Below are 10,906 nucleotides of genomic sequence, written 5' to 3'. Positions count from 1 at the left end.
TGAAGGTGTGAACAGCACCAGTATAGCAGAGATTAGTTCATGTTGTAGGTGTGAACAGCACCAGTATAGCAGAGATGAGTTGATGTTGCAGCAGAGTTGTAGGTGTGAACAGCACCAGTATAGCAGAGATGAGTTCATGTTGCAGCAGAGTTGTAGGTGTGAACAGCACCAGTATAGCAGAGATGAGTTCATGTTGCAGCGGAGTTGTAGGTGTGAACAGCACCAGTACAGCAGAGATGAGTTCATGTTGCAGCAGAATTGGAGGTGTGAACAGCACCAGTATAGCAGAGATGAGTTCATGTTGCAGCAGAGTTGTAGGTGTGAACAGCACCAGTACAGCAGAGATGAGTTCATGTTGCATCAGAGTTGGAGGTGTGAACAGCACCAGTATAGCAGAGATGAGTTCATGTTGCTGCAGAGTTGGAGGTGTGAACAGCACCAGTATAGGAGAGATTAGTTAATCAGCGTTGCAGGTGTGAACCACACAAGTATAGCAGAGATGAGTTCAGGTTGCAGCAAATAAATGAAGGTGTGAACAGCACCAGTATAGCAGAAATGAGTTCATGTTGCAGCAGAGTTGGAGGTGTGAACAGCACCAGTATAGCAGAAATGAGTTCCTGTTGCAGCAGAGTTGGAGGTGTGAACAGCACCAGTATAGCAGAGATGAGTTCATGTTGCTGCAGAGTTGGAGGTGTGAACAGCACCAGTATAGCAGAGATGAATTCATGTTGCTGCAGAGTTGTAGGTGTGAACAGTACCAGTACAGCAGAGATGAGTTCATGTTGCATCAGAGTTGGAGGTGGGAAAAGCACCAGTACAGCAGAGATGAGTTCATGTTATAGGTGTGAACAGCACCAGTACAGCAGAGATGAGTTCATGTTGTAGGTGTGAACAGCACCAGTACAGCAGAGATGAGTTCATGTTGTAGGTGTGAACAGCACCAGTACAGCAGAGATGAGTTCATGTTATAGATGTGAACAGCACCAGTACAGCAGAGATGAGTTCATGTTGTAGGTGTGAACAGCACCAGTATAGCAGAGATTAGTTCATGTCGTAGGTGTGAACAGCACCAGTATAGCAGAGATGAGTTCATGTTGCAGCAGAGTTGTATGTGTGAACACACAGCACCAGTACAGCAGAGATGAGTTCATGTTGCAGTAGAGTTGGAGGTGTGAACAGCACCAGTATAGAAGAGATTAGTTAATCAGCGTTGCAGGTGTTAACCACAAAAGTATAGCAGAGATGAGTTCAGGTTGCAGCAAAAAAATGAAGGTGTGAACAGCACCAGTATAGCAGAAATGAGTTCATGTTGCAGCAGAGTTGTAGGTATGAACAGCACCAGTACAGCAGAGATGAGTTCATGTTGCAGCAGAGTTGTAGGTGTGATCAGCACCAGTATAGCAGAAATGAGTTCATGTTGCTGCAGAGTTGTAGGTGTGAACAGCACCAGTACAGCAGAGATGAGTTCATGTTGCAGCAGAGTTGGAGGTGGGAACAGCACCAGTACAGCAGAGATGAGTTCATGTTATAGGAGGTGTGAACAGCACCAGTACAGCAGAGATGAGTTCATGTTGTAGGTGTGAACAGCACCAGTACAGCAGAGATGAGTTCATGTTATAGGAGGTGTGAACAGCACCAGTACAGCAGAGATGAGTTCATGTTGTAGGTGTGAACAGCACCAGTACAGCAGAGATGAGTTCATGTTGTAGGTGTGAACAGCACCAGTACAGCAGAGATGAGTTCATGTTATAGATGTGAACAGCACCAGTATAGCAGAGATGAGTTCATGTTGCAGCAGAGTTGTAGGTGTGATCAGCACCAGTATAGCAGTAATGAGTTCATGTTGCAGCAGAGTTGTAGGTGTGATCAGCACCAGTATAGCAGTAATGAGTTCATGTTGCAGCAGAGTTGTAGGTGTGAACAGCACCAGTACAGCAGAGATGAGTTCATGTTGCAGCAGAGTTGTAGGTGTGAACAGCACCAGTACAGCAGAGATGAGTTCATCTTGCAGCAGAGTTGTAGGTGTGAACAGCACCAGTACAGCAGAGATGAGTTCATGTTGCAGCAGAGTTGGAGGTATGAGCAGCACCAATATAGCAGAGATACATTCATGTGCAGCAGAGTTGTGTGAACAGCACCAGTATAGGAGAGATTAGTTAATCAGAGTTGCAGGTGTGAACCACACCAGTACAGCAAGAGATGAGTTCATGTTGCAGCAGGGTTGTTAGTGCGAACAGTGTTAGTATAGCAGAAATTAGATTGTTATCAAGTACCCTGTTGCAGGCGAGCTGTAGGTGTGAACTTGCAGACTTGTATTACAGTAATTCTTACTTTGCTCTTGTGGTGGCAGTGGCACTTATTGCCAGATTTCTCCAAAGGTTATATCTGATTGCAGCCAGTCTTAACAGAGAGGCTATTTCTTAGGCCGGAGTCACACTTGCGAGTGTCTCGCATGAGTCTCTCATTGAATCTCCCGGCACGGCTGCACAGTCTCTGGACAGGAGCGTCTCAGCTACATAGAGATACATGCAGCTGACCCGCTCCTGTCCGGAGAGTGAGTGTGCAGCCGTTCCGGGTGATTCATTGAGACTCGTGCGAGTTACACGCGAGACACTCACAAGTGTGACTCCGGCCTTACCAACTTATCGGCAAGAAACCTTTAAATCATTATTAAGAGCAGATCTCTGTAAAGGAATTATCTGCTTAAGGATCTTTAAAAATTCCCATCAGGCCCTGGTGGCATCAAAACACAGGTACAGTGCAGAACAAAGCGGTCCAAAATAGTGGAGAAAAAGCCTTGACATCAGATGACGAGCATGAAGATAGCCTTGGGCACTCTTCTCTAGGCTCGGAGAGCCCCTATAACCTTGTTTTGGTTTCCCGTTTTTGTTGGTTTGTATCCAGATTATCCAAGGTCATTGGGGGTCATCTGGGTAAATGACGTCATCTTGCCACTTGATGCATCAGTTTGTACAAATACCGCCGTTACCTATGGAAAATATAGTATTTCTCAAGCTGCAACATTAACTATGAATAATTTAATTTGCATGGTTAGGTAAGAAAAACAAAGTCTTGAGACATATTACATAACTGTAAAACCAGGGAGGGTGTGTAACAGGTGAAGTCACAACCGTGCATGAAACGCCAAAAACAGAGAAATATTCTATGTGTTACCCGATTGGCGATTGTGAGAGTGTAGCAGTGTGTTTAACCCCTTTCCGACATGTATAATCACATATTTGGTGCTTCTATAAGTAGTGTAATTTGTTGCTGCAGCAATCAGAGCTAGTTCCAGTCGCTGCACACCTTCTATCTTGTGGCAATAGCATCCAAGTAGTTAGGCAGGGGCTTTGTCACGGGTGACAGATAGTCATGTGGTTTCTGGCAATAGAAGGTCACAGCGTGTGGCTGGCTGCACAAAATGCACTCTGACTTCCTATTGTTCTTGCTGTCAGTATTTATTGTACTAGGTAGCTTTCCTGTTGGATTTTTATCTTTTCCCCTTTAGGACCCAGTGAAGCTCTCCTTCCATCCAGCTGCTGATCATCAGTATTCCCCTTGTTCTTAAATACCTCCATCTTCCCTGGACTGGTGCTGGTGATATTATTCAGTTCATTCAAGCTCTGGTTGCAAGCAGTTGACTTGTACTCCTCTGTGGTATAGTTGCTGCAGCTTTGCTGAACTTCTGCCTGAGTCATCTGTAGATAAGTAGTTCATGCATTTTCTCTCTGTGTGTCCTCCTTGTGTCATACTTTTAGTGGGTTGATGAAGAGCTCATCCTGCCCGTTCCCTATTTAGGGCCCATCACCTGGGTCACCCTAGAGTCAGGTATCCTGCTTGGCGTTTAGTGGAGTTGACAAAGAGCTCATGCCACCTTTTCCCTATTTAGGGTCCAGCACTAGGGATACCTAGGGTCAGGTATCCGGCTTGGTGCATAGGTGCAGGACCTAACTAGGGTGGTGAGGGAACCCAGGGACCAGCAGTAGGTTTGGTCAGGGGTCACCATCTCCCCCTAGACACAGGGTTCCTCTTCCCTTTCCCCGTTTGCTTGGTACTTCCCCGTACCTAGCGCAACAAGCTTCGATTCCAAAGAGCCATAATTAATACTGCCATGTCCAAAATACCTGAAATTCTAACATATATAATTCTCTGCCCTGTTCCGGTGTAACACATCATGTCTCTTATCTTCTCCCCTCCCTGAGTCCACCCTATTCCAGCCTGTAGAAAGATTGTGTTTCACATGCTTGTCAGCAGATGCAGCAATTACTGCACACCATCAATCCTGTGCTCAATAGCATCCAAGCAGCTATCCATGGCCATAGGCTGAAAAATAAAACATGTTTCACACTGCCAAATCCAAAACACCTGAGCTTCTAAAATATATCATTCTATAACCTGCACTGTGTCAAAGTCACATATCATGCCAGAATAACCTTGCAGGGCTCCTAAGCTGTCCTTCAGACTTGGGGACCCTACGTTATCCCTAATCTTAGGGATACTCCTGATGGTGGAGAGGCCTGAGTCTTCTTCCTAGCCCTGCTCCTGACCAGTCCTGATATAATTCCCTCTCCCCCAGGGAAGGAGAAGACAAGAGTGTGCTGAAATCACAGAAAAAAATCAGACAAGGGGAAAACCAAAACTCTGTCAAACAGCATTCACTAACTTCAGGGATACTCCTGATGGTGGAGAGGCCTGACTCTCCTTCCTGGCCCTGCACCTGACCAGTCCTGATATAATTCCCCCTCCTGCAAGGGAAGGATGAGACAAGAGTGTGCTGAAATCACAGAAATAAAAACAGACAAGGGGAAAACCAAAACTCTGTCACACATCATGCACTAACTTCAGGGATATTCCTGATGGTGGAGATGCCTGAGTCTCCTTCCTGGCCCTGCTCCTGATCAGTCCTGATCTAATTCCCACTCCCCCAGGGAAGGAGGAGACAAGAGTGTGCTGAAATCACAGAAAAAAATCAGACAAGGGGAAAACCAAAACTCTGTCAAACAGCATTCACTAACTTCAGAGATACTCCTGATGGTGGAGATGCCTGAGTTTCCTTCCTGGCCCTGCTCCTGACCAGTCCTGATCTAATTCCCACTCCCTCAGGGAAGGAGGAGACAAGAGTGTGCTGAAATCACAGAAAAAAAATCAGACAAGGGGAAAACCAAAACTCTGTCACACATCATTCACTAACTTCATAGATACTCCTGATCATGGAGATGCCCAAGTCTCCTTCCTGGCCCTGCTCCTGACCAGTCTTGATCCGATTCCCCCTCCCCCTAAGGAGGAACAGAACAGGAGTGTGATGTAACCAACAGACAAAATACAGACAAGGGAAAACTGAAACTCTGTCTCACAGACACACACACATAGGTAAAGACAATAAGAGATTCATGAGAAAAAAGAAGAGCAGGAAGGAAGCTCCAAAACAACCGCTCTAAGCAATAAGCACAACTTTCACCAGCAAATCTGGGACACCACACCTCACAGACCAACATAGAATAAACTATAGCTGGCATGGATAGAAGGATTCCACCAGCATAAATAGTAGGGGAGCAGATGTGATAGGTCTCCTCACAACAGGTGATGAAAAGATCAAGAAGACTAGCAGAGGTTAACTCTTGCTAGCCTGCCCATGAGTCAGCACACAGCAGGTCGATGCCTGAGTCTGCCTGTGTTGATCCCAGACAACAAAGAGTGTCAGAATCTGCAATGTGACCAGAGTCCAATGCCGCCATGACAGTTGCCGAAGTTTGTGCAAAATTCCATGTGACACATATGCCTCTTATCGCCTGTGCTCCCATCTCTACCACAAGATCTGACTATTGTCCACAGAAAAACAAGAAAAAAGTTATTTTGAAGACGAGGACAAAAAAAAGAAAAGCGAAAAATGGGCTCAGCGTTAAAGGGTAATTTCATGCATCTATACATAACTGATCCTATGTGGCTTGTCAGCAGCTGCCTGACACTGGTCACTACGGTTAAGGTATTAGTAAGTAGCTGGGTTGTAGCACCCAGAGATATGGGTTACTTGGTTCCGGGCAGTGTCTCTATTGGGAATGTCATGGTGGTGGCCGTTACCCGGTTCCGTGCCATGGGCCCTTTTTGTAAATGGGGATATTTACAGGGGAGTTGTGAATAGTTATTCGTGACGCCACTTGCGGTGTTGCGGCTAAGTGTAGGGAGCTGCAGCTGCAGAATGTCTCTACTGGGGCTGATGGAATGTGCAGCTAGTATGGTAGTCCCTCCGCAAGTAGGGTATTACCCCAGCGGGTGTATGGTGCGGTGGACGTCGGAAGAAGGAGTCCAGACAGGTATTCAGTGCAACTGGTTTACTCACTTGAGATGTTAACTGGTTGCCCCAGGCTGGCTGGTTTCGCCTCCAGGTCCCGTCGTCCCAGTGCCAGTCTGGTTCTCTGGTACATTCTTCCCCTGCACCTGTCTCTGGTAAGTGGGTCTCCGTGGTATAGAACACTGGGAGTCCCCGGTCTGTGGTTTGTCCACCTCTGTCCGCCTGACAGTAGCGTGAACCCTGTGGCGTTGGAGTCTCTGGTCCTGTCCCTGGTTCTCCCTTTGCTACTGAGTCTTCGTATTCTTTAGGGTCGGCAAGGTCCTTGATGGTGCCCCTTTGCTGTGCAGGTGTTAACAGGTCGGCTTGAAGCTCTTTCCTGTCCTAGGGTCCTGTACCCCGTCGGTGCGTAGTTCCAGTAGTACTCCACCGTACTCCACTGGCAACCACCTCTCCTGGGTACCAGGTCACCGTCAACCCGAGTCCGGACGACTCCTCACAGTCACTACTGTTCTCCTTCAGACTGACTACCTGTGCTCCCGACCACTCTCCACAATCTGCCCCTCCCACCTAGTTAACTAGTGGACTGGAGTGCCTCCACCTATAGGCGGCCATCCATGGTCCCACCCTAGCTTGGTACCATTGTGTGATTGTTGGGGAAAACTGGGATTACCTGGGTTTTTGTTGGTACCGGCACTGGGGTTCTGGGTCCGTAAGCGGGTAGGCCCTGCATCCTGGTGGGGATGGAGAACCTTGTAGCACCCTGGTGGGTTCAGGGGCGCTACATCTTCATACGTGATACCTTCTGAGGTTTTCATGTGTTTATTGATTTTTATCTTTCCTAAAAAAATATATTTATGCATTTAATTTTACATTGTGGGAACTTTCTCATACCAGGACCTTAATCTCCACTGCCAAGAACCCTGAAGAATGTGAACAGGTGAGCATGGGGAAAATGAAAATGTGCGCTGGCTTCTAATCGCCCACCTACGTGCCTCTGCAGATTCATATATCTGACGAACACGCGGTCTCCATGCCCGTCTGGCGCCCACAGCTCCGCATGGAAAATGAGTGGAAAAACACCGCCATGTGTATCCTGCAGCATCATGTGTCCTCTGTACTGCTGCCAATATCTGATCGCACAGGAATGGCAGCATATTAGGTTATTACTGCCCCGCCACTGCGTGCCATCTGCTTATCAGTAACTGGCAATGCATAAAGGCATGGAGGACTCTCCTATTAAAGTCTTTTATGTGTAGTTCCCGGAATATCCCATTACACTCTGCATTCACAACTATGTATATACATGCACCAGGTGGCTCTGGATGTACAGTATGAAGACAGGACATATGCCATAGTACTGTGCTCACACACAGCACTGCCTAATACAGTGCCAACCATAATGGTATTATACAGCACCATCCACAGTAAGCCCTAATACAGTGCCAACCATAATGGTCCCATACAGCACTATCCACAGTAAGCCCTAATACAGTGCCAACCATAATGGTATTATACAGCACCATCCACAGTAAGCCCTAATACAGTGCCAACCATAATGGTCCCATACAGCACTATCCACAGTAAGCCTTAATACAGTGGCAACCATAATGGTATTATACAGTACCATCCACAGTAAGCCCTAATACAGTGCCAACCATAATGGTCCCATACAGCAGCATCCACAGTAAGCCCTAATACAGTGCCAACCATAATGGTATTATACAGCACCATCCACAGTAAGCCCTAATACAGTGCCAACCATAATGGTATTATACAGCACCATCCACAGTAAGCCCTAATACAGTGCCAACCATAATGGTCCCATACAGCAGCATCCACAGTAAACCCTAATACAGTGCCAACCATAATGGTATTATACAGCACCGTCCACAGTAAGCCCTAATACAGTGCCAACCATAATGGTCCCATACAATGCCATCCACAGTAAACCCTAATACAGTGCCAACCATAATGCTCCCATACAGCACTATCCACAGTAAACCCTAATACAGTGCCAACCATAATGGTCCCATACAGCACTATCCACAGTAAGCCCTAATACAGTGCCAACCATAATGGTCCCATACAATGCCATCCACAGTAAACCCTAATACAGTGCCAACCATAATGCTCCCATACAGCACTATCCACAGTAAGCCCTAATACAGTGCCAACCATAATGGTCCCATACAGCACTATCCACAGTAAGCCCTAATACAGTGCCAACCATAATGGTCCCATACAGCACTATCCACAGTAAGCCCTAATACAGTGCCAACCATAATGGTCCCATACAGCACTATCCACAGTAAGCCCTAATACAGTGCCAACCATAATGGTCCCATACAGCGCCATCCACAGTAAGCCCTAATACAGTGCCAACCATAATGGTCCCATACAGCACCATCCACAGTAAGCCCTAATACAGTGCCAACCATAATGGTCCCATACAGCACCATCCACAGTAAGCCCTAATACAGTGCCAACCATAATGGTCCCATACAGCACTATCCACAGTAAGCCTTAATACAGTGGCAACCATAATGGTATTATACAGTACCATCCACAGTAAGCCCTAATACAGTGCCAACCATAATGGTCCCATACAGCAGCATCCACAGTAAACCCTAATACAGTGCCAACCATAATGGTCCCATACAATGCCATCCACAGTAAACCCTAATACAGTGCCAACCATAATGCTCCCATACAGCACTATCCACAGTAAACCCTAATACAGTGCCAACCATAATGCTCCCATACAGCACTATCCACAGTAAACCCTAATACAGTGCCAACCATAATGCTCCCATACAGCTCTATCCACAGTAAGCCCTAATACAGTGCCAACCATAATGGTCCCATACAGCACCATCCACAGTAAGCCCTAATACAGTGCCAACCATAATGGTCCCATACAGTGCCATAAACAGTAAGCCCTAATACAGTGCCAACCATAATGGTCCTATACAATGCCATAAACAGTAAGCCCTAATACAGTGCCAACCATAATGGTCCCATACAGCAGCATCCACAGTAAACCCTAATACAGTGCCAACCATAATGGTCCCATACAGCACCATCCACAGTAAGCCCTAATACAGTGCCAACCATAATGGTCCCATACAATGCCATCCACAGTAAACCCTAATACAGTGCCAACCATAATGCTCCCATACAGCACTATCCACAGTAAGCCCTAATACAGTGCCAACCATAATGGTCCCATACAATGCCATCCACAGTAAGCCCTAATACAGTGCCAACCATAATGGTCCCATACAGTGCCATAAACAGTAAGCCCTAATACAGTGCCAACCATAATGGTCCCATACAATGCCATCCACAGTAAGCCTTAATACAGTCTGTCACGAGTGGGTCACATCCGCAGGTTACAAGTGAATTTACTTCCTTTTGATGCTGAAGGGGTTAAGGACTTTTTCCCTGCTGGCTGAGATTACTTTTAGAATTTTGACCGCATAGGGACATTAGGATTGCTTGTTGTTGTGTCTTTTCCCACCCGTTTGTCTTATCTTCCTCGTGTTTTTTTATGGTAGAAGTAGGACCAGTGTCTCGCTGACCTACTCACTAGCCAGTGGGATTTCAGGGTCAGCGAGGGCCTAGGCACGTGATTGCGCACAGGGAAAGGACCCGCCTAGGGACATTAAGGGAGGTCAGGGATCAGTCACAGGTGAGTGTGAGGTGGTGACCCCTTTCTCTAATGCCAGGGCCTTCCTTAACATCTTCCCTGGTTTTCTCTCTGTGTTGCGCCAGGCATTCCCTCATCCCGGTGTTACATTATCTTCTGCCCAAATTTCTTTTCCCAGGATTCAATATGAATCCACTTGTGGCTCTTTCACAACAGATGCAGAGTTTATCTCTGGAAGTGACAACTGTGGTCACAGGTTGTGCAGCTGCTGCAGCAGATTGAGGGCCTGCTGCTCTTGTCTCTCAGCCAGACTTCCCAGAATCCAAGGTAACCCTCCCAAAAAGGTTTTCTAGGAGAAGGATACATTTGTGGTTTTCAGGGAAGCTTGTAAACTTTATTTCGAGTGTGGCGCCCTGGACTAGCCAGGTCGTCACAGATAACACTCACACACCCCCACCCCCACTAGACAGTGACACCAGCCAAACACAAAACCCTTGTTGCCTCCCTCCAGAGTCTGATGTCCACACCAGGTGGGGCGGAGCCAAGCGGTTGGCCCCACCCACCGAGGAGTTCACAGGCCTGGAGGCGGGAAAAGTGACAGAACAGTTTAGGAGTTTGAAGTGTGAGGAGTAAGCACTTGGGTGTCTGGGTTTGTGGCCCAGGCACTGACAGCAAGGTTGGCAGACGGTGGTGGCCGTCTGCAGGAGTGGTGAAGCAACGCGGAACCGTAGGACCGGGATCGGGCGTTGGCCCGCCGGTACCGACCGGGGAGCGAAGTGAAGCCAGCACACACAGGCAGGGCCATCGGCCCCCGACCAGGCTTGGAGCCGCCGACAATAGTCAAATCCGAGTGTGACCGGAACCCCAGGGGTTTCCTAACAGCCAAAGACCCGATAGAAGGCAACCGCCCACACCGTGAGGGTATACAGCTAACGCCTAAGGCTAGAGACCCAAGGGCCAGCGCCTGC

Source organism: Anomaloglossus baeobatrachus, chromosome 12, assembly GCF_048569485.1.
Source record: "Anomaloglossus baeobatrachus isolate aAnoBae1 chromosome 12, aAnoBae1.hap1, whole genome shotgun sequence".
In the NCBI taxonomy this organism is placed as follows: domain Eukaryota; kingdom Metazoa; phylum Chordata; class Amphibia; order Anura; family Aromobatidae; genus Anomaloglossus; species Anomaloglossus baeobatrachus.
This window is presented reverse-complemented; position numbering follows the sequence as displayed.